Below are 23,272 nucleotides of genomic sequence, written 5' to 3'. Positions count from 1 at the left end.
CTAGGGCCCACCTCAGCGGTCGCCTCGGGGTTCGCGGGGGGTTCGGATGGTATCCGAGCAGAAAGGGCGTCCTCAGGGGTCTCGGAGGGGAGGGTCTCCCGTGGAGGGGGAGTTCTGCCCTCCAAAGCCAGTCTGTCTTCTCCTCCCGACACCAGCGGATGGACCTCACTCGTGGTCGTAGCGGAGGGCTTGATGTCAGTGCCTCCCTTCCTGGTCTTCCGGGGGGCTTCCGCATCGGATGGATGCAGCGGAGCTCGAGCCTTCTGCTTGCTCCGTTTCCCCTGGACTAAGTTCCAGTCCTCCATAGCGTTGTCCGGGGGCTGGTTAGCAGGGGTCGTGTCAGGGGGCGGAGGTGATGGTTCAGGGGTTCGGGGGGGCAGTGGTGAGGCAGCATGAGGAGGGGGGGGTTCTCCTTGGGGTGGGCCCTCTCCTATGCCCGATAATATCTTTGTCGCGCCCTCCTCCATAGGCTCTACTGAGGTGGTAGTAGCAAGGGTGGGACTCTCTTGCTCGCCCGGGCGTAGTAGGGAAGAAGTCTCCTGGGCCCGGGCGGGAGCAGCGATGGATTGAGTAGGAGGAGGGTTGGTTTCAGGTGCTGGGCAGCCAGGGGCGTCGGCAACAACGGGGCCGATGTCCTGCTGGGTCTCGGGGGTCTCAGGTGCCCCTCCCCCCCGGGCCAAAGGGCAGTCTCTGCGGACATGCCCGGCTGAGCGGCAGAGGTAGCACCGGGCCTCTCCGGTGGAGTAAAAGACCCGATAGCGGGCTCCCTGGTAGGGGACTAGGAAGGACCCCTCGAGCACCTCCCCGTCACGCACCCCCGCCGGCGGTAGAAGCTGCACTTGCCGGCGGAAAGAAAGGACGTGACGGAGGGTGGGGTCCTTGCAGCCCAACGGGAGAGGGCTGATGACAGAGGTAAGTTTCCCCAGGGCGGAGAGAGTGGGTAACAGGGCAGCATTGGGTAAAAAGGGGGGAACGGAGGTGAGGACGAGGCGAACGCCCAGGTCTTCTAGCGGCTCTAGGGGGACAAACACCCCCCCCCACCGCCAGGCCCCTCTCCACCGCCTCTTGGGCGGCAGCCTCCGTAGCTAAGAAAAAAACGACCTTCCCATACATCCTGGAGGCCGCCACAATAGCCGTGGGTCCTACCACCTTCGCCAACGCCTGCACGTATGTCTCCACGTGGGGCGAGGCAGGCACCAGGAGGCAACGGACACCGTGCTTCCTGGTCAAGGTGGGGAAAGGGCCCCGGCTGCTGGTGATGGTAGCGGAGGCAGTGGGGGGCGAGATGACGAGGCGGCAGGCAGGGGGGAGCCTGCCACCACCCGGGCATACGTCCTGGGGGTTGGGGGGGGACATATGCAGAGCTGGTGGAGGGAATTGCGGGGAGGGACGCCGCAGTCGATGACAAGGCCACGGCTGTGGGGGCCGCCCCTGCCATGGAGGGCCCAGATGTTTTGGCGGGGCCCTTTCCTTTCTGCCCGCCCTGGCTTTTGCGGCCAGCTGGCAGGGGGTTCCTAGAACCTGAGGGGGCAGGGGGCGCAGCAGCAGCAGTAATCACTCCGGTGCCTCCTGCTGCTGGTGCCCCAGCAGGGGCGGTGGCAAGTATTTTGACAATCATGGTGGGGGGGGCAAGGTTGGGGGTTGGGCGGGGGGTGAGGTGGGGGAGAAACAGCTTAATTTATGAAAGGGGCCTCGCCTCTCTCATTCCCCGCCATTGTAAGCAGGGAGGGACGGGGAGACACCGGAAGGAGAAGGGGGGGGGGAGCGAATTAACCACTCCTTCCTACTAGGCTGCAGGAGGGGGGAGGGGGGGGGAATACCAAATGGGATGGACAAGGGGGGGGAAATCCAATAATAGGGGCAGGCTGTAAACTAAGCAATCCGGGGGGGGGGTGTAAACCCACACACGTTTGTCCAAAGAGTCTCGTTTGGTCGGCTGTTATGTCCGGTCCGAAAGGCAAAGTTCAAAGCAAACAGCTGGATCCGAAGGCGGATGGCAGATTGCCAGCAGGGACGAAGCGGCGGGGGGCCGTGACAGTTGTAGTAATGGTGGGGGGGGTGGAGCGGGCACCGATGGACCAGGGGGCAGCTTATTGCCACACCCCCTGTGCCGCCACAAATGCAATTAAAACACAGTCAAACTCCCCCCCACGAGAGTAGAATTCGAAAAATTACTCAATCTTACGGCCCCCTTCACGATGATTCATAGCTTCTTGAGTTATTTCTCCTGTCTTCTGAAATCCTTCTTCTCCGGCCGTGTTGGCTGTGTTCCAAGGCTTCCGGCATGCTAAGAATATTGTAGAGATAGTCCGAGCTGCCAGCAAAGCGGCTGGGTCTGGGGGCTTCCACTCCCTGCTCCGGATAGCAGAATCGGCAATCTTCCCCCCCCTCCTCCGGGGGTTCAGCTAAAACAAATAGCTGCGCCCGAAAGCAGGCGGGGGGGGGGGTGTGGTGCTGGCTGCAAGATGGCAACTTGTCAGCAATCAAAGAAAAAGCAAAAAAAAACGACAGAAAATCAAACCAAATCAGCAAAGCGTCCGGCCCGGTCGGGGGGGGGAGACTAAGGCAGGGTCCAAAAGTAAGAAAAATCCAGGCCAGGGGGCTTCAGGAAAGAAAGGAAAGCAGATAGCTCAGGAGCGAGCGAAGAAACGATTCCGTCTCCTAACAGGGAAGGTTCCAGAACAATCAGGAACCTTCTGGAGACAATTAAGACAGACAGGCTGATTAGAACACCTGCAGCCAATCAAGAAGCTGCTAGAATGAATTAAGGCAGGCTAATCAGGGCACCTGGGTTTAAAAAGGAGGTCACTTCAGTTTGTGGTGCACGTGTAAGGAGCTGGGAGCAAGAGGCACTAGGAACTGAGAGTGAGAATGTGGACTGTTGGAGGACTGAGGTGTACAAGCATTATCAGGCACCAGGAGGAAGGTCCTGTGGCGAGGATAAAGAAGGTGTTGGGAGGAGGCCATGGGGAAGTAGCCCAGGGAGTTGTAGCTGTCGCACAGCTGTTCCAGGAGGCACTCTAGACAGCTGCATTCCACAGGGCCCTGGGCTGGAACCCGGAGTAGAGGGCGGGCCCAGGTTCCCCCCAAACCTCCCAACTCCTGGTCAGACACAGGAGGAGTCGACCTGGACTGTGAATTCAGAAAAACGGCCAAGCTGAGGGCTGCCGTGAAGCTCCAAGGCGAGCAAATCCGCCAATAAGCGCAAGACCCACCAGAGCAGGAACTTTGTCACTATATACATATACATGACAAATTTCGTTGGCTTTTATTGTCAGTTTCTTTTTCAATCCTTATTGGCCCCTTATTCATATGGCTGTCCAGTACCTTTCTGAATCCCTGTAAACTCACTGGTATCTTGTTGCAAGTAGTTCCAGTGACTAATCTGAATTACTGATATTAATGTTAACTCTCTCTCTCTCTCTGTCCCAATGACTATTTTACTATTTACCCACAGTGGAATAGTCAGTGGGCCAGAGAGATAGAGAGTGAGAATAACTCTGTATGCCCATGGTTAGGGTGCACATCTCTGTCCAGTGCCTCTGTTCTAATTATGTATCCAGAGGGCAACAGCTTCCACAAGAGAGACTGGAGAAGACCCACATCAGAATATTCCATAATCTGGTGGTTAGAGAATTTTTCCTAAAAAGAGGGAGACAGCTATTGGAATCCTTTCTCCCCTGTGCCCAAGAGCAGACTTGAACCTAAGTCTCCCACATCCCAGGTCAATGCTCTGACCACTGGGCTAAAAGTTATAAAACGGTTTGGCAGGTTTAGATTTTTATTGGTAAATGTCGGAAAACATCAATTTCACTACACACACACAAACTAATGAATACATTTTTCCATCCATGGTCATCAAAATGTGCAGGGAGGCAAAGTAAGAAAAATGCAGCTTGAGAACTTATTAGAGTTTCATTTGAGGATATTTATTTTGGATAAAAAGAAAAGGAGTACTTGTGGCACCTTAGAGACCAACCAATTTATTTGACCATGAGCTTTCGTGAGCTACAGCTCAAATAAATTGGTTGGTCTCTAAGGTGCCACAAGTACTCCTTTTCTTTTTGCGAATACAGACTAACACGGCTGTTACTCTGACACCTGTCATTACTTTGGATATTTTGACATGATGTCGACAATTTGTGTGTTATCAATTATAAAGCTTCAACTTTTTTGAATCTCAATATCTACTCTCATTTAGTAATTATTGTCTGACCCCCCGACCACTGCCTGACCCCATAATTACCTGTGAAAATTTAAATAAAAATAAAAATGGTAAAAAATGCTTAAAAGTAAACATTGGCATTGGCAGTCAAAATTATAGAATATAAAAAGTGAATTCTGCCAAGCCTAGCTATAAGGTGAGTGGGGCATATCCCCTACCCCCAGACCTGGATTTTGAATGGGACCCAATCCAGTTAGCAGCCACTGAGCCCACCTACCAGATCAGCTCCCACATGCAACTGAGTCAGCAGAATGCCTGACTGTCCCTGGGTCACGAATCGCTCTGAGGCTTAGGTGGGAGATGTGGATGCCAGCATGAGGCAGCAGCGCCCATGCCCTGAGGCAGGAGCACAGGTGCCTACAGAAGTTTTACTCTGAAAAACATAGGAGCCAACTGCCTTTCAGAGCCTACAAGGTTTGGCAGGAGTTTGGGTCCAAGAATGGGACACACAAAAGCCAGTGTGCTTATTCATTTGTTGGCCTCTCTCAATCTCACCTGTTGGAGCTGGTTCACTTTGGATAAAGGCAATAAAAAGTCATTGGCTCAGAAACAGAAAAAGCAGCAGTGACTCTAGCCTGGTGGGTAGAGCACTCACCTATATAGGAGGGCACTCAGGGATGAAAATCCCAGATCTGGCATTTAGGTGCCTAAGTACTTTTGTGGAACTGGACCAAGACGCCCAGTTGGTGGCAATTGCTCGAGCTCCACTGAAGTCAATGAGGCCAGATCCCCAGTTTCTGTAAGTAAAGTATAACTCCATTTAAGTCAATAGAGGTTTACTGATTTAAGACAGCTGAATCTCTATCCCAGTCATTATCCCACTAATATATCCTATCTGAGAATTTCCTCCCTCCCCCTGATTTTCCACTCATTTAAACCACTTCTAGCATCTTATACTTGCTTTGCATGGGTGTGAATGACAAGCTATAGAGTATCAGGTTCATACTATTTAATGAACTGCAGAGAAGTTAGCTACTCAGATATGGAGTCTCAGAAGAGCCTAAAGTATTTAGGCATCCATCTCCATTGAAACTGTATGGGAGCTTTGCACCTAACTCTCTCAGGCTCCTTTGAAAATCCCCACCCGACCATTTAAATACTTTGAGCCAGATTTTCAGATTACTAATACCATACAAAAATAATACTTATGCCTGTTGACTCCCTCAGTATTAGTATTATACTAATAAGGGACAAGGGTTTGTTTGTTGAACTACTGAAAGAATTCTAATAAATGGATGAGGCATGATTTCCCTTGACAAAAGCCATGTTGACTGTTCCCCAATGTATCATGTTCATCTATGTGTGTGATAAGTCTGTTCTTTACTATAGTTTCAAACAATTTGCCTGGTGCTGAAGTTAGGCTTATCAGCCGTTAATTGACAGGATAGCCTGTAGAGCCTTTTTTAAAAATCGGCATTACTTTAGCTACCCTCCAGTCATCTGGTACAGAGGCTGATTTAAGCAATAGTTTACATACCACCATTAGTAGTTCTGCAATTTCATATTTGAGTTCCTTCAGAACTCTTGGGTGAATCCCATCTGGTCCTGGTGACTCATTACTGTTTAATTTAACAATTTGCTCCAGAGCCTCCTCAAAAGAATGCCTCAGGTCTGGGAACCTCCTTCACATCCTCTACCATAAAATCCAATACAAAGAATTCCTTTAGCTTCTCCAAATGGTCCTGTATTCCCTGAGTGCTCCATTAATACTTCAATCCTCCAGTGGCAGGCTTCCTGCTTCTGATTTACTGATAAAAAAATTGCTGTTAGTTTGTATCTTTTTCTAGCTGCTCTTCACATTCTTTTTTGGCCTGCCTAATTATCCTTTTACACTTGACTTGCCATAATTTATGTTCCTTTCAATTTTCCTCAGTCAGATTTGACCTCCAATTTTTAAAGAATGTCTTCTTGCCTCAAACCACCTCTTTTTCTCTGTTTTTTAGCCATAGTGGCATTTTTGTACTCTTGGTGTTATTATTTATTTGGTGTATACATTTAGTTTGAATCTCTACTACAGTGTTTTTAAAAGTTTCCACACAGCTTGCAGGCATTTCACTTTTGTGACAGTTCCTTTCAATTTCTGTTTAACTAGCTTCCTCATTTTTGTGCAGTTCCCTTTTTGGAAGTTAAATGCTTCATTGATTGGTTTCTTTAGTATTTCCCTCCCTGCAAGGATGCTATATTTAATTACTTTATGGTCATTATTACAGAGTAGTTTAGTTATATTCACCTCTTGGACCAGATCCTGTGTGCCAGTTGGTACTAAATCAGGAATTGCCTCTTTGGGGGTTCCAGGACTAGCTGCTCCAAGAAGAAGACATTAATGGTGTCTAGAAATTTTATCTCTGCATTCTGTCTTGAGGTGACATGTACCTGGTTAATACGGGCACAGCTAAAATCCCCCATAACTGTTGAATTTTGTGTTCTCTCTAATCTCCCTGAGCACTTCACAATCACTGTGACCATCCTTCTGTTATTCTCTTGTTATTCAAACATGGAATTTCTATCCATAGAGATTCTATGGTACAGTTTGAGACATTTAATCCTTTCAATTGTAGTGCTACTCACCCACCAGCATGACCTACTCTGCCATTCGTATATATTTTGTAATCTTCTATTACTATAAAAACATAAGAACAGCCATGCTGGGTCAGACCAAAGTTGCATCTAGCCCAGTATCCTGTTGTCTGGCATTGGCCACTGCCAGATGTTTCAGAGGGAATGAACAAAACAGCTAATCATCAAGTGATCCATCCCCTGTCACCAATTACCAGCTTCTTGCAAACGGAGGCTAGGGAAATCATCCCTGTCCATCCTGGCTAAGAGCCACTGATCCTCCATTAATTTATCTACTTCTTTTTTTTTAAACTCTGTTCCATTGATTATCATCATTCCACCAAGTTTCTGTGATGCCTGTTATATCAATATTCTCATTTAATACCAGGTACTCAAATTCACCCATCTTAGTGTTTAGACTTCTAGAATTTGTATACAAGCACTTATCAAATTTGTCAATATTTAGTTGTCTGCCATTGTGTGGTGTTTTTGAAAGGGACTTTTTTTGTTTCACTGTTTCTTTTCAGTTCCTGCCTGTACTTTATCAACTTTCTATCCTTTCCTGTTTACTAGGATATAGAGAATCCCATTTAATAAATCCTCTCTACACAAATTGTATGCATCTCTGTACCCGTTGTCTTTCCTCCAGCCCTTAATTTTAAAACTCCTCTATGAACTTTTTAATTTGACATGCCAGCCATCTGGTTCCATTTTGGATTAGGTGGAGCCCATCCTTTGTGTATAGGCTCCTCCTTCCCAAAAGGTTCCCCAGTTTCTTAAGGTTGCTAAAATCCTTAACATTCTGAGTAGGTGAAAATCACAAGTGTTCTAAACTGAAGCCAACTGAAGTCAATGGAAGCCTTTCCCCTGACTATTACAGGCTATGTATGAGTCCCCCATGAGGGATGCGATTTCTACACACAGGTTTGTATGGGGCCTATTATTAATTATTACTTTAATTTATTTATTTATTGGGTTTTTTATGTTAGATAAGTTCTATTCTTTTTTATAAAAAACAACAAATGAACAAAAAAAACCCCTCAAGACAAAGATATAGTCCTGGAATCATAAACATCATCCTCTATTTTATTATTACACACACTAAGTGGGCTTGACAAATGCTTAGAAATTCATGCAGTGGAGGATGTCTCTGTGTTTATATTTTTACATTATCGCAAGGTTATTCAATGATCCTTTCTCAAGGTAATTTTAGGCTCAGAGACATAGAAACCCTTGGCCATTTCAGATACAAGGACAAGTGACCAGATTGTCACAGGTGGTCAGATTCAATACTTAACACAGAGATTTATCTACATTGTCCCCCTTTTGACCTCTCAAGAACAATTCTGGAGTGGTCACCTCTTCTGTATCTGTTTTAAAGCTATATATTGGGTCATGATCTCAGGCTACAGTTTCAATTTGGAAAACATCTGTTTTATCCAGCAGCACATGCAGAGCATTAGAACCAACATAACAGTCAGGATTACTAATAAAACGATGATGGGATGAAAAATTATATTTAGGACTGCTGACCAGGTGGGTGACCAACCCTTAAACACATTATACCAGTGGTGCATACTTAATTGTCTTGCCTAGTCAGCCACCCTGAGTATTTCTTCTCCTACATGGAGGATAGCCAAACTTCAGGTTTGGATTTTCTCTTGAATGGCTTTTGGTAATTTACTAATTTGTCTGTTATTGTACATCCACCCATATAGGCCTGTCCAATTAATGCCTAGGGAGAAATCAGGGTCAAGGTTCACAAGATCCAAGGTCCCCTTATCCATTTCTTTTTCTTTGTACTTTGGGAAATAGAATACTAGTTTAGGGGTATGTAGTATGGACACATTACACATACATTTTTGGACCGTGGGAACACAATTCTTTCCATTAAAATATACCTTGGTGGTGGAATTACCAATACAAGAAAATGTAACTAACAATACAAATGTATCAATAACAAAAATCAACAACAAAATGATTATTAGAGAACATAATAAAAAGTAAACGTGATGCATTGAGGACACAGGTGGATGTGATTGATCATTTGGTTGGAGATGGGGGAAGTAGAGAGAGGAAAAGGCATTTACCCTGTCTAATATAGTATCCCCTCTCTCTCTGGACCCAATGCTAGCACAGGACACCCACCAGAGACAGACACAGAACATGCAAGGTGGATCTAGGATGGATCTAGACTGTTCTCAGTGGTAGCAGATGACAGAACAAGGAGTAATGGTCTCAAGTTGCAGTGGGGGAGGTTTTAGGTTGGATATTAGGAAAAACTTTTTCACTAGGAGGGTGGTGAAACACTGGAATGCATTAGAATCATAGAATCATAGAATAACAGATTTGGAAGGGACCTCTGCAGGCCATCTAGTCCAACCCCCTGCCCAGAGCAGGACCAACCCAACTAAATCATCCCAGCCAGGGCTTTGTCAAGCCTGACCTTAAAAACTTCTAAGGAAGGAGATTCCACCACCTCCCTAGGTAACGCATTCCAGTGTTTCACCACCCTCCGAGTAAAAAAGTTTTTCCTAATATCCAACCTAAACCTCCCCCACTGCAACTTGAGACCATTACTCCTTGTCCTGTCATCTGCTATCACTGAGAATGGTCTAGATCCATCCTCTTTGGTTCCACCTTTCAGGTAGTTAAAAGCAGCTATCAAATCCCCCCTCATTCTTCTCTTCCGCAGACTAAACAATCCCAGTTCCCTCAGCCTCTCCTCATAAGTCATGTGTTCCAGTCCCCTAATCATTTTTGTTGCCCTTCGTTGGACTCTCTCCAATTTCTCCACCTCCTTCTTGTAGTGTGGGGCCCAAAACTGGACACAGTACTCCAGATGAGGCCTCACCAATGTCGAATAGAGGGGAACGATCACGTCCCTCGATCTGCTGGCAATGCCCCTACATATACACCCCAAAATGCCATTGGCCTTCTTGGCAACAAGGGCACACTGTTGACTCATATCCAGCTTCTCGTCCACTGTCACCCCTAGGTCCTTTTCTGCAGAACTGCTGCCGAGCCATTCGGTCCCTAGTCTGTAGCGGTGCATTGGATTCTTCCGTCCTAAGTGCAGGACTCTGCACTTGTCCTTGTTGAACCTCATCAGATTTCTTTTGGCCCAATCCTCCAATTTGTCTAGGTCCCTCTGTATCCTATCCCTACCCTCCAGCGTATCTACCACTCCTCCCAGTTTAGTGTCATCTGCAAACTTGCTGAGGGTGCAATCCACACCATCCTCCAGATCATTAATGAAGATATTGAACAAAACCGGCCCCAGGACCAACCCTTGGGGCACTCCGCTAGAGACCGGCTGCCAACTAGACATGGACACATTGAGCACTACCCATTGAGCCCGACAATCTAGCCAACTTTCTACCCACCTTGTAGTGCATCCATCCAGCCCATACTTCTTCAACTTGCTGACAAGAATACTGTGGGAGACCATGTCAAAAGCTTTGCTAAAGTCAAGGAATAACATGTCCACTGCTTTCCCTTCATCCACAGAACCAGTTATCTCCTCATAGAAGGCAATTAGATTAGTCAGGCATGACTTTCCCTTGGTGAATCCATGCTGACTGTTCCTGATCACTTTCCTCTCCTCTAAGTGCTTCAGAATTGATTCCTTGAGGACATGCTCCATGATTTTTCCGGGGACTGAGGTGAGGCTGACCGGCCTGTAGTTCCCAGGATCCTCCTCCTTCCCTTTTTTAAAGATGGGCACTACATTAGCCTTTTTCCAATCTTCCGGGACTTCCCCCGATTGCCATGAGTTTTCAAAGATAATGGCCAATGGCTCTGCAATCACATCAGCCAATTCCTTTAGCACTCTCGGATGCAACACATCCGGCCCCATGGACTTGTGCAAGTCCAGTTTTTCTATATGGTCCTGTTGATGGCACCCAGTGCCGAGAGGCTAAACAACAGCTGAGGTTGGTTCGCTATCCGGTGTGCTACACCCAATAATCACAACGGCGTGGAGAAGCAGAAAAGTTTATTTGCAGCTGCAAAAAGGTACAGGGAGAATAGAATCTCAAATCCTGCACACAGAGCAGGAAGTTACACAGGCTTTTATACATCCTTTTTCCCAGCATACTTATCCAATAGCAAGCTGCCCTAAGTATCCATATAGCCAGCCAATCCAGTTCCCAGCTCGTGCCCTTGTTCTCTGTATCATTTGTTAAACCCTACATAAAGCTGCTTTATTCAGCATTGTTCTTCCATATCTGCCCTGTTCAGCCTTGCTTAGTTTCAGGCAGTCTGACTCTGCAACATATTGTTGCAGATCCTCAGCATAACTGCTGCGAGTGCCTCTAGGCGGGGGGGGGGGGGCCAAGGACACTTAGGCCTAGTACGCAGAGCTGCTGCGAGTGCCTCCAGGCGGGAGGGGGGCCAAGGACACCTGGGCCTAGTGCGAGGGGGCTTCATCGACACTCGTGGTCTTCCATCCCCTCGAGTTACCTAGTGGCCATGCCCCAGTGTCCCCAACAGTCCCGAACCACTTCTTCCTTCACAGAGGGCTGGCCACCTCCTCCCCATGCTGTGCTGCCCAGTGCACTAGTCTGGGAGCTGACCTTGTTCGTGAAGACAGAGGCAAAAAAAGCATTGAGTATGTTAGCTTTTTCCACATCCTCTGTCACTAGGTTGCCTCCCTCATTCAGTAAGGGGCCCACACTTTCCTTGGCTTTCTTCTTATTGCCAACATACCTGAAGAAACCCTTCTTGTTACTCTTAACATCCCTCGCTAGCTGCAACTCCAGGTGTGATTTAGCCTTCCTGGTTCCATTCCTACATGCCCGAGCAATATTTATATACTCATCCCTGGTCATTTGTCCAATCTTCCACTTCTTGTAAGCCTCTTTTTTTACCTAGGGAGGTGGTGGAATCTCCTTCCTTAGAAGTTTTTAGGGTCAGGCTTGACAAAGCCCTGGCTGGGATGATTTAGTTGGGGATTGGTCCTGCTTTGAGCAGGGAGTTGGACTAGATGACCTCCTGAGATCCCTTCCAACCCTGAAATGCTATGATTCTATGCAACACAGAACATGGAACACAGAACACTGAACACAGACTTTGTCGTAACACTATAACCATGGTATTTTATAACTCTTCAGCTGGTACCAGCTCTCCTGATGTTCTGGTTCGGAGGCTGAAAGATAGAAACTTAGAAACAAATTAGCACAGTGCTCCCACAGCGGCAGACACTGCTTGTTTGAGTTGTCCGTGGTGTACTCATTTTCCCTCCAGGGTTTTGTCTATGCCAAGGACCTACTCGTCTTTGGTGCATAAGGGTGCATAAGGGTGCATAATGTGATGGCCGGGCTTTATCCTGAGCACACCGAATGCAATTTTTAACATAATTTTCCATACCTTTCTATTGTGCTACCTCTCTTAGTCTCCTTAATGTCCCTTCCACTCCCTCATGCATGAATTGATGTGCAAAATTAACCAGTTCCTGCTTTTCTGTCTTTCCTGGGGTTCTGTTTGGGGAGTCTGAACAGTTGTTATCATTAATAAGTTCATCAATTGACTGTGGATCCCCCATTACCTTCTGTGCCTGGCTTCTAGTTGCTACTGCAGCTATATCATACTGCCATGCTATACCATCTACTTTATTATTCCCAAAAGCCTCCAGAGTGTCCTGTCTGTTATGTGCCTTTACATGCCTGACCTTTAAACAGCCAGGATGTTGTATTACCCATTGGTAAATCCATTTCCATTCCTCTACATACGCAATGCCTTTTCCATCTGCTGCCTTCCACCCATTCCTTTCCCAATCATGCATCCAGTATTGTATTCCCTTGAAACAGAAATCGCTATCTGCATAGATAAACACGGGTCTGGGGTTGTTCTTATATTGCTGTAGTACCTGATATATGGCATGGAGTTCAGCATGCTGGGTTGACCCATGATCCAAATATCCCTGTAATATTTCCTCTTCTAAATTAATTACTGCATATTTAATTTTTCTTATACCTTTTATTACCACTGAGCTCCCGTCTGTGAACCACACATGTCCCTCTATCCTGATTGTATCTAGTTCCTCAAAGGGGGGTGCCTGTGTCAGGGCTATTCTTTGCTCTAACGCAACCCCGGGGCAGTCATGTTTGTTCCATTTTTGAATTAAAGCATGGGTCAGCATGTCAGGTCTAGACACAGTCTCCCTGGTGACTTCTCTGTTTATCAATGTGAGGGTCCACTGAGCCATGCAAGTGTTTGAGACCTTGCCCCCAACCAGTTTCTCTGACAGAATGTACTTTAAAGGTGTGTGGGTACTTTGGATTATCAGGATTTCAAAAGATTGGACTGCCCACACCGCTGCCAAACATTCCTTCTCACATGGATCAAAATTTATTTCTGGTCCCTGTAATTTCCTAGATTCGTAACCTACCCGCACCATTTCAGAGTAGCAGCCGTGTTAGTCTGTATCCGCAAAAAGAAAAGGAGAACTTCTGGCACCTTAGAGACTAACCAATTTATTTCAGCATAAGCTTTCGTGAGCTACAGCTCACTTCATCGGATGCGATCTAGTAATTCTGTTAGTTGCCGGAAGAAAGCCTCGTCCACCTCATCCCCCTGATCCGGTGGTCTATGGCAGACTCCCACCACGACATCACCCTTGTTGCTCATGTTTCTAAACTTAATCCAGAGACTCTCAGGTTTTTCTGCAGTTTCATACCAGAGCTCTGAGCAGTCATACGGCTCTGTTACATACAATGCAACTCCCCCACCTTTTTTGCCCTGCCTGTCTTTCCTGAACAGTTTATATCCATCCATGACAGTACTCCAGTCATGTGAGTTATCCCACAAAGTCTCTGTTATTCCAATCACATCATAATTCCTTGACTATGCCAGGACTTCCAGTTCTCCCTGCTTGTTTCCCAGGCTTCGTGCATTTGTGTATAGGCACTTGAGATAACCTGCTGATCGCCCCTCATTCTCAATATGAGGCAGGAGCCCTCCCCTCTCACACGCTCCTGCTTGTGCTTCCTCCTGGTATCCCACTTCCCCACTTACCTAAGGGCTTTGGTCTCCTTCCCCCGGTGAACCTAGTTTAAAGCCCTCCTCACTAGGTTAGCCAGCCTGCTTGAGAAGATGCTCTTCTCTTTCTTCGTTAGGCAGAGCCCTTCTCTGCCTAGCACTCCTCCTTCTTGGAACACCATCCCATGGTCAAAAAATCCAAAGCTTTCTCTCCGACACCACCTGCGTAGCCATTCGTTGACTTCCACAATTCCATGGTCTCTACCCAGGCCTTTTCCTTCTACGGGGAGGATGGACGAGAACACCACTTGCGCCTCAAACTCCTTTATCCTTCTTCCCAGAGCCACGTAGTCCGCAGTGATCGGCTCAAGGTCATTCTTGGCAGTATCATTGGTGCCCACGTGGAGAAGCAGGAAGGGGTAGCGATCCAGGGGCTTGATGAGTCTCGGCAGTCTCTCCGTCACATCGTGAATCCTAGCTCCTGGCAAGCAGCAGACTTCTCAGTTTTCCCGGTCGGGGCGGCAGATAGATGACTCAGTCCCCCTGAGGAGAGAGTCCCCGATCACCACCACCTGGCTCCTCCTCTTCGGAGAAGTATTTCTTTCTGAACATAGTGCTACCAAGGTATTTCTTTCTGAACATAGTGCTACCAGTAGAGATAGATTCTGTATTCATAAGTCATGCTGAGTAGATAAATTCTCAGGAGAAAGTCCTGGTCCCATTCATGGGAGTCATCAGGAAGGTTGACCTTGGCTTCAATGGGGCCTGGATGTCACCCTTAGACTTCTTCTACTATCAATGATCCTTAGTCCACATAGAATGATCAGAGCTGATTCTCCATGGTAAAGGCCTCCAACATCTTCACTAATACAGTGGATAGGCCAAGTTCTAATAACAATGAGTATTGTTTTATGTCATAAATATAAAGGGAAGGGTAAACCTCTTTAAAATCCCTCCTGGCCAGAGGAAAAATCCTCTCACCTCTAAAGGGTTAAGAAGCTAAAGATAACCTCGCTGGCACCTGACCAAAATGACCAATGAGGAGACAAGATACTTTCAAAAGCTGGGAGGAGGGAGAGAAACAAAGGGTCTGTGTCTGTCTGTTTGCTGCTTTTGCCGGGGACAGAACAGGAATGGAGTCTTAGAACTTTTGGTAAGTAATCTAGCTAGGTATGTGTTAGATTATGATTTCTTTAAATGGCTGAGAAAAGAACTGTGCTGAATAGAATGACTATTCCTGTCTGTGTGTCTTTTTTGCAACTTAAGGTTTTGCCTAGAGGGATTCTCTATCTTTTGAATCTAATTACCCTGTAAGGTATCTACCATCCTGATTTTACAGAGGTGATTCCTTTACTTCTATTAAAAGTCTTCTTGTAAGAAAACTGAATGCTTTTTCGTTGTTCTAAGATCCAAGGGTTTGGGTCTGTGGTCACCTATGCAAATTGGTGAGGATTTTTACCAAACCTTCCCCAAGAAGTGGGGTGCAAGGGTTGGGAGGATTTTGGGGGGAAAGACGTGCCCAAACTACGTTTCCCAGTAAACCCAGTTAAAGTTTGGTGGTGGCAGTGGAAATTCCAGGGGCAAAGGGTAAAATTAATTTGTACCTTGGGGAAGTTTTAACCTAAGCTGGTAAAAGTAAGCTTAGGAGGTTTTCATGCAGGTTCCCAAATCTGTACCCTAGAGTTCAGAGTGGGGAAGGAACCTTGACATGGTGGCAGCGTGGTGGGATTAACCTGAAATCTTTTTGAGATCAATTTGAGATTTTTTGAACCAGAAAAACAGATTTTAAAAAAGAAATTTTTTTTTCCTTTGGGGCTGCTGGAAAGGAGGTCCAACTGAAAGCAGCTAGTTTTTTCTCTGCTTTGGGGCCAGAGCAGAGACAAAATGGGATTATCTTTGTGAATTGCAGGTTTTCTTTGCCTGGAGGCAGAGTAATTAACTCCTGCAGGGAAATTCACAGTCTTCGTAAACCAGAGGTTTTTTTCCCCTAAAAGTAAATAGGGGGGGTGTTCTACCCATTTGCCTGGAGACAAAAGTGGCAGGGGTCTTTTTTTCTTAGGATTTTGATTTTTTTTTTTTTACAAGGAGCACAGGTTTGAAAAGGAATTTTTTTTCCTTTGGGCTGCCAGTAAGCAGGTTTCCAAGTAGTTGGAGGTTTTTTGCTTTGATTTGGGGCCAGAGCAGAGACAAAGGGAATTGTCTTTTTCTGTAGGCTGACAATCACTATCAGAGAATAGGTATCCTATTCCAGCACAGAAAAATTTTACAGCCAAGTTTTGTTTGTTTATTTCTAAACCTCGGGTGTAAAGTTAGTTAAAAACAGAGAGGTTAGGATGACAGAATCCACGGCTCAACAAAAGCTGGAATTAGCCAGATTTCAGGCTGAGGACAAACAAAAGGAACATGAAAGACAGACAGAACTTATGCGGCTGGAGAAGGAGGTACAGGAGGCTGCCCACAGGAGGGAAATGGAGGCAAGGAAGCATGTGGAGGAGGAGAAGGAAAAAGAGAGGAAGCATGAACTGGAGATGGAGAAGGTAAAGGCTCAGCAGAATATACCAACAAACCCTAGCAATCCTTCTCCAGGTACCACTCCCCATCCCAGAAAGTTCCCCACCTACAAGGCAGGCGATGATACTGAGGCCTTCCTAGAAAACTTCGAAAGGGCCTGCCTTGGGTACAGCATCTCTACCGACCAATACATGGTAGAGCTGAGGCCGCAGCTCAGTGGACCCTTAGCTGAGGTGGCGGCTGAAATGCCTAAAGAACACATGAACAAGTATGAACTGTTTAAATCCAAGGCAAGAGTCAGAATGGGGATAACACCCGAGCATTCTCGTTGGAGATTCAGAGCCCTAAGGTGGAAACCAGACGTGTCATTTACCCGACATGCCTACCACATTATGAAACATTGGGATGCCTGGATATTAGGAGCAAGTGTTGAATCTCCAGTAAATTTGCCCTTCCTAATGCAAATGGAACAATTCTTAGAGGGTGTTCCTGAGGAAATAGAAAGATACATCCTAGATGGGAAGTCCAAAACTGTAATCGAGGCAGGAGAGATTGGAGCCAGATGGGTGGAGGTGGCAGAGAAGAAGAAAACTGGTCGCAGTTGGAGCGGAGACCAGAAGGGACAACCCCAGACCACACCCTATTACCGGGGGCTGCCCAAGGCCCCACCTACCTCCCAAAGAACCCTCCAGACACCTTATTGTCCCACCACCCCGTTCTCCAGCAATCCACCTCACCCCAGTGACCCGTCAACTGGACGATGTTTTAAATGTAACGAGCTGGGGCATGTAAAGGCCAACTGCCCCAAGAACCCCAACAGATTACAGTTCATTGCACCGGAATCACACCAGAGGTCCGCAGGCCCAGATACCTCCCAGATACCCTTGGAGCGGAGGGAAACTGTGAGTGTGGGCAGGAAGAAGGTCACCACGTGGCGGGACACCAGAGCACAAGTGTCAGCTATCCATGCTTCCTTAGTGGACCCCAATTTAATCAATCCAGAGATCCCAGTGACGATCCAACCCTTCAAGTCCAACTCTTTCGATTTGCCTACAGCCAAGTTGCCTGTCCAGTACCAGGGCTGGTCAGGAACGTGGACTTTTGCAGTCTATGATGATTATCCCATCCCCATGCTGTTGGGGGAAGACTTGGCCAATCATGTGAAGCGGGCCAAGAGGGTGGGAATGGTCACCCGCAGCCAGGCTAAACAAGCCGTGAGGCCTAGCTCTGTTCCGGAAACTTCTATCAGGACCCGGTCAGAGGTGATGGACGCGGACCCCAGGCCAATGTCTGCAACAGCAGTAGTGGATCCAGTCCCAGAGACCCAGATGGAACCAGTCCCAGAACCGGAACCAGCGGAACAACCAGCACCATACCCATTGCCAGCACTGAATCCAGTATTTGCAACCTCAACACCAGAGGGCCCCACCGAACCTGAACCGGCAGCAGCCCATAACCCTACACAAGAGGCTCAGCCAGAGCCTGAAACCCAACACAGTATCCCAGCGGAGAACGGTTCACAGTCAACGGAAACAGCCCCATCCCCTACATCGCTTCCAGAGGGACCAAGCATAGGTCCACAATCCAGTGAGGAACTGATGTCTCCAGCATCAAGGGAACAGTTCCAGATCGAACAGGAAGCAAATGATATCCTCCAAAGAGCTTGGACGGCGGCACGGAGCAACCCACTGCCTCTCAGCTCTTCTAATCGATCCAGGTTTGTTGTAGAAAAAGGACTTTTATACAAGGAAACTCTTTCTGGTGGACACCAGGAAGACTGGCATCCTCAGAGACAGTTGGTAGTTCCAACTAAATACCGGGCCAAGCTCTTGAGCTTAGCCCATGATCACCCTAGTGGCCATGCTGGGGTGAACAGGACCAAAGACCGTTTGGGGGGGTCATTCCACTGGGAGGGAATGGGCAAGGATGTTTCTACCTATGTCCGGTCTTGTGAAGTATGCCAAAGAGTGGGAAAACCCCAAGACCAGGTCAAAGCCCCTCTCCAGCCACTCCCCATCATTGAAGTTCCATTTCAGCAAGTAACTGTGGATATTCTGGGTCCTTTTCCGAAAAAGACACCCAGAGGAAAGCAGTACATACTGACTTTCATGGATTTTGCCACCTGATGGCCGGAAGCAGTAGCTCTAAGCAACACCAGGGCTAAAAGTGTGTGCCAGGCACTAGCAGACATTTTTGCCAGGGTAGGTTGGCCCTCCGACATCCTCACAGATGCAGGAACTATGGAAAACCTTTGGGAAGCTCATGGGGTAAATCACTTGGTTGCCACTCCTTACCACCATCAAACAAATGGCATGGTGGAGAAGTTTAATGGAACTTTGGGGGCCATGATATGTAAATTCATAAATGAGCACTCCAATGATTGGGACCTAGTGTTGCAGCAGTTGCTCTTTGCCTACAGAGCTGTACCACATCCCAGTTTAGGGTTTTCCCTATTTGAACTTGTATATGGCCGTGAGGTTAAGGCGCCATTACAGTTGGTGAAGCAGCAATGGGAGGGATTTACACCTTCTCCAAGAACTAACATTCTGGACTTTGTAACCAACCTACAAAACACCCTCCGAACCTCTTTAGCCCTTGCTAAAGAAAACTTACAGGGGATGCTCAAAAAGAGCAAAAAGCCTGGTATGACAAACATGCCAGAGAGCGTTCCTTCAAAGTAGGGGACCAGGTCATGGTCTTAAAGGCGCTCCAGGCCCATAAAATGGAAGCATTGTGGGAAGGGCCATTCACGGTCCAGGAGCGCCTGGGAGCTGTTAATTTTCTCATAGCATTCCCCACCTCCAACCGAAAGCCTAAGGTGTACCATATTAATTCTCTAAAGCCCTTTTATTCCAGAGAATTAAAGGTTTGTCAGTTTACAGCCCAGGGAGGAGACGACGCTGAGTGGCCTGAAGGTGTCTACTACGAAGGAAAAAGTGCTGGTGGTGTGGAAGAGGTGAACCTCTCCATGACCCTTGGGCGTATGCAGCGACAGCAGATCAAGGAGCTGTGCACTAGCTACGCGCCAGCATTCTCAGCCACCCCAGGACTGACTGAACGGGCATACCACTCCATTGACACAGGTAATGCTCACCCAATTAAAGTCCAACCTTACCAGGTGTCTCCTCAAGCTAAAACTGCTATAGAACGGGAGATCCAGGATATGTTACAGATGGGGGTAATCCGCCCCTCTGGAAGTGCATCTGGCATCTCCAGTGGTTCTAGTTTCCAAACCAGATGAGGAGATACATTTTTGCGTGGACTACCGTAAGCTAAATGCTGTAACTCGCCCAGACAACTATCCAATGCTACACACAGATGAACTATTAGAGAAACTGGGATGGGCCCAGTTCATCTCTACCTTGGACTTAACCAAGGGGTACTGGCAAATACTGCTAGATGAATCCGCCAAGGAAAGGTCAGCCTTCACCACACATCTCGGGCTGTATGAATTTAATGTCCTCCCTTTCGGGCTGCGAAATGCACCCGCCACCTTCCAAAGACTTGTAGATGGTCTCCTAGCGGGATTAGGAGAATATGCAGTCACCTACCTTGACGATGTGGCCAAATTTTCGGATTCCTGGGCAGAACACCTGGAACATCTACAAAAAGTCCTTGAGCGCATAAGGGAGGCAGGACTAACTGTTAAGGCTAAGAAGCGTCAAATAGGCCTAAACAGAGTGACTTACCTTGGACACCAGGTGGGTCAAGGAACTATCAGCCCCCTACAGGCCAAAGTGGATGCTATCCAAAAGTGGCCTGTCCCAAAGTAAAAAAAACAGGTCCAATCCTTCTTAGGCTTGGTCAGATATTACAGTGATTTGTACCACAATACAGCCAAATTGCTGCCCAACTAACAGACCTAACCAAAAAACCCCAGCCAAATGCAGTTCAGTGGACTGAAGAGTGTCAGAAGGCCTTTAACCAGCTTAAAGCGACACTCATGTCTGACCCTGTGCTAAGGGCCCCAGACTTTGACAAACCATTCCTAGTAACCACAGATGCGTCCAAGCGTGGTGTGGGAGCAGTTTTAATGCAAAAAGGACCTGATCAAGAATTCCACCCTGTGGTGTTTCTCAGCAAAAAACTGTCTGAGAGGGAAAGCAAGTGGTCAGTCAGTGAAAAAGAATGTTACACCATTGTCTACGCCCTGGAAAAGTTACGCCCATATGTTTGGGGACGGCGTTTCCACCTGCAAACCAACCAGGCTGCGCTACAGTGGCTTCATACCGCCATGGGAAATAACAAAAAACTTCTTCGGTGGAGTTTAGCTCTCCAAGATTTTGATTTCGACATCCAACACATCTCAGGAGCTTCTAACAAAGTGGCTGATGCACTCTCCCGTGAAAGTTTCCCAGAATCAACTGGTTAAAATCGTCCTTGAGATGTGGAAAATATTGTTAGTCTTTATGTACTTGGTAGTATATTTAGAGGTGCATGTGTCTTATTAACTCTGTTTTTCCTAGAGCTCCAGGAAGAAATCCCAGCCAGCGTTTCACCCTAGCTGAGATTTGGGGGGTGTGTCATAAATATAAAGGGAAGGGTAAACCCCTTTAAAATCCCTCCTGGCCAGAGGAAAAATCCTCTCACCTGAAAAGGGTTAAGAAGCTAAAGGTAACCTCGCTGGCACCTGACCAAAATGACCAATGAGGAGACAAGATACTTTCAAAAGCTGGGAGGAGGGAGAGAAACAAAGGGTCTGTGTCTGTCTGTTTGCTGCTTTTGCTGGGGACAGAACAGGAATGGAGTCTTAGAACTTTTAGTAAGTAATCTAGCTAGGTATGTGTTAGATTATGATTTCTTTAAATGGCTGAGAAAAGAACTGTGCTGAATAGAATGACTATTCCTGTCTGTGTGTCTTTTTTGTAACTTAAGGTTTTGCCTAGAGGGATTCTCTACATTTTGAATCTAATTACCCTGTAATTTACCATCCTGATTTTACAGAGGTGATTCCTTTACTTCTATTAAAAGTCTTCTTGTAAGAAAACTGAATGCTTTTTCATTGTTCTAAGATCCAAGGGTTTGGGTCTGTGGTCACCTATGCAAATTGGTGAGGATTTTTACCAAACCTTCCCCAGGAAGTGGGGTGCAAGGGTTGGGAGGATTTTGGGGGGAAAGACGTGTCCAAACTACATTTCCCAGTAAACCCAGTTAAAGTTTGGTGGTGGCAGTGGAAATTCCAGGGGCAAAGGGTAAAATTAATTTGTACCTTGGGGAAGTTTTAACCTAAGCTGGTAAAAGTAAGCTTAGGAGGTTTTCATGCAGGTCCCCACATCTGTACCTTAGAGTTCAGAGTGGGGAAGGAACCTTGACATCTTACTTCTCCATTAGTCCTGTGAAGTCAGTAGGACAGATGTTAAACTGATGTCAATCTGCTTCATTCCCTCAAAGACAACAGGCCAGATTGCCAACTTGTGTAAATCCACACAACACCTTCAAAATCAATGGAGCAACCCACCAAAGCTTGATCGAGGGACGTGATCGTTCCCCTCTATTCGACATTGGTGAGTACCGTGTCCAGTTTGGGGCCCCACACTACAAGAAGGATGTGGAAAAATTGGAAAGAGTCCAGCGGAGGGCAACAAAAATGATTAGTGGACTGGAACACATGACTTATGAGGAGAGGCTGAGGGAACCGGGATTGTTTAGTCTACGGAAGAGAAGAATGAGGGGGGATTTGATAGCTGCTTTCAACTACCTGAAAGGGGGTTCCAAAGAGGATAGATCTAGACTGTTCTCAGTGGTAGCAGATGACAGGACAAGGAGTAATGGTCTCAAGTTGCAGTGGGGGAGGTTTAGGTTGGATATTAGGAAAAACTTTCACTCGGAGGGTGGTGAAACACTGGAATGCGTTACCTAGGGAGGTGGTGGAATCTCCTTCCTTAGAAGTTTTTAAGGTCAGGCTTGACAAAGCCCTGGCTGGGATGATTTAGTTGGGGATTGGTCCTGCTTTGAGCAGGGGGTTGAACTAGATGACCTCCTGAGGTCCCTTCCAACCCTGATATTCTATGATTCTATGAAAGCTCCACTGATTTGGCTCTGTTGCATAACAGTTAGGGATTCAATGGAGCTACACCGGGGTGTTACTGTATGCAAAGCCTGAAGTGCAGCTGTTGAGAGGTTCATGAGAGCCAAATTTGGTTTACAGAATAATCCTATGTAGGAAAGAAAACCCATACTGAGTTTCAGATCAGAGTTTTTTCAGGGGTGGCGGTGACAAAGGGGAAAATCTTTTAACTTGTATAAACCCCATTACATCCAAGCACTTAAGGACATGCTTAACTCAGTATATAAGTCATCTCCTGGACTTCCATGGACCACTCACGTGCTTAAAGCAAAGCAGATAAACTCTTACATTGGGCCATAAATGTCATCCATAGTTATAGTGTCATCATACTTATGGAAACCCATTGTGTCTGTAGTCAGTTGTTGGCTGCATGTGCTGCACCATACAGCAGACTTCGATCGAACTGCCCAAAAGAACACAGACTCGGTTCCATAGGGAAGCACTCAGCCAGGTTTATTGTGAAGGAAGCACGGTAATAGAACCTGGCAGATGCTGCAGGGATACTAAGACATGTATGACTGTTACAGTGGACTCAGCTCAGTGAATGGCGGGACCTTCCTTTCCCCCCTCAGCTGGACAGAGACATACCTTCTGTGACCCTCCTTTCATACACTGATAGAAACAAGTTATGTATTGCCCCTGTGAGGTAGGTAGTTACCACCCTTTGCCTTTTACATGTTGGTTCAATCAAAACATCTCTTTCCATCATGCTGTCATCTTGACCATATCTTTAGGAGGGGTCAGTGTGTCCCTGTTATCTTTGGGGAGTGTGCGTATACCATCCTTGATATCAGGGTGTTCTAGTACCAACCTTCTGCAATGTGTTTGTGTGAGTGTCCTGTGCTTAGCACTTCTTGGGAAGGTGTGTGTTTTTGCAATACCAGCCCTGTTCTTGCTAGGTTCTATGAACTTGCAAGCAAGCATGTTTTATA

The sequence above is a fragment of the Natator depressus genome, chromosome 13, assembly GCF_965152275.1.
Source record: "Natator depressus isolate rNatDep1 chromosome 13, rNatDep2.hap1, whole genome shotgun sequence".
Taxonomy (NCBI): domain Eukaryota; kingdom Metazoa; phylum Chordata; order Testudines; family Cheloniidae; genus Natator; species Natator depressus.
The sequence above is the reverse complement of the archived record's forward strand: the minus strand, read 5'-3'. Positions refer to the sequence as shown.